We start from the raw sequence: 1,542 nt of genomic DNA, 5'->3' as shown, positions 1-1,542 counted from the left end.
ATGGCAGGGGATGGGGCCTGGGAAGGGTGGAGGGCAGAGGGGTTAAGAGTCCTGTTGTCTACCCCTGGGCAGTAACCTTTCCTGCTCCAACCCTTAGCATGGAGGGTTACAAGACCTCTTAGGTCCTGTTAGAAGTTAGGAAGGTCTAATATATACTATTATGACCCATAGGTTTCACATATGTATTCTCAGGTAGGCCCTTTCTCCACCTAGGCTGGTCCTTCAGAGGCAGGCATAGTCTTGTCTTTGCCCCACCCCACCCCCATCCTCAAGCCTTTCCAGCTTGAATGGGCCAGAACCTATGCTCACTTTACTAGATTAGCCTTTGAGAGTCAAGGGCTAAACCCTCCTTTGGAGGGAAGCTAATTATGACTTGGATTTCCATTTTGGTTGTGGGATTCATCTTCCCATTAGTCTTAGGCTTTGAGTTTGGCTTCATCCCCCATGTCCTTCAGCCAAATAAGCACAGTCCCACTGAGAGCTTCCACAGAAATTGTCCTTTCTTGGGGAACACTTTCTACATTTTTTGCTACAAGAATCCCCAATAGCTAGAACCTTATAGGATCCCAGAGTACTTGGTGTTTATCATCAAACACTGTGTACCTTTTTTTTTCTTCCCAGAAAACTGACATCTCATGACTCTGAAGAGAAACCAGCCCTTTCAGTTTTCTTGAAGCACTCTGAACTATAGCCATAACTTATTTCCTTATTTGTCTGTGTATCTGCACAATCCTGATGTAAGTGAGCAGAGGCCAGTTAGCAAGCTGGTCAAGCATCCTTTGCTTTTTGTTTGTGCATTAAAGTTTCACGGACTCTACTTCACCCAGAATCATCTTGTGTGTATGGGTTGGTCATGCTTCTGGGCACCCCTATGCACAATCTGGAAATAGGGAGGTAGAAAGCAGAATCCTGGGTAAAAAGGGCATCTTTGCCTTCAGGGAACACAGGATAAAATCCCTCCACTGTGGGCACAGTATATGTAAGCTACCCTTCCTTGTGTAGTGTATACCTGGATCTCACAATCTGCTGCTGAGAGATTCCCAGTGCTCAAGTCTTCCTGTCCTGTTCCTTCTGTGGTTTCTTGGCTTAGTCCTTGTAATCTGTCTTGCCCATAGTCCCATCTTTTAGGAAGAACAATAGCAATTGGGATCATCAAGTTCGGTCTTTGCCCAAAAAAATTAGCTTTGCGTTTATAAGCTAAATGGTTGATAGTGGCTCCTACCAGGTACTTTATATGCTCATCCTTCCTTCAATCCCCTAAACCTCCTAGGTCTGATCACCTGTGAAGAACTGTTGTTCCTTTATTTCCAGTTCCTACCAAAGGGTCTTCACGCTGACTACCTCCCCTCATTTCTTCCAGAAAGCTCAGTTCCGAGATTTCCTTGCATGGGAAGCCCTTCCTGATTTGTAACTGCCAGTGCCCATCATAAGAAATTTCAACAATTCCATGTTGAACACATAGCTGCTTTTTCATTCTTTCAATAAAGAGATTGCATGAGCCCTGCCCAGTTGGCAGCATTTACTGGAGTAAGGTTAAGAGTC

Source organism: Macrotis lagotis, chromosome 1, assembly GCF_037893015.1.
Source record: "Macrotis lagotis isolate mMagLag1 chromosome 1, bilby.v1.9.chrom.fasta, whole genome shotgun sequence".
Classification (NCBI taxonomy): Eukaryota; Metazoa; Chordata; class Mammalia; order Peramelemorphia; family Peramelidae; genus Macrotis; species Macrotis lagotis.
The sequence above is the reverse complement of the archived record's forward strand: the minus strand, read 5'-3'. Positions refer to the sequence as shown.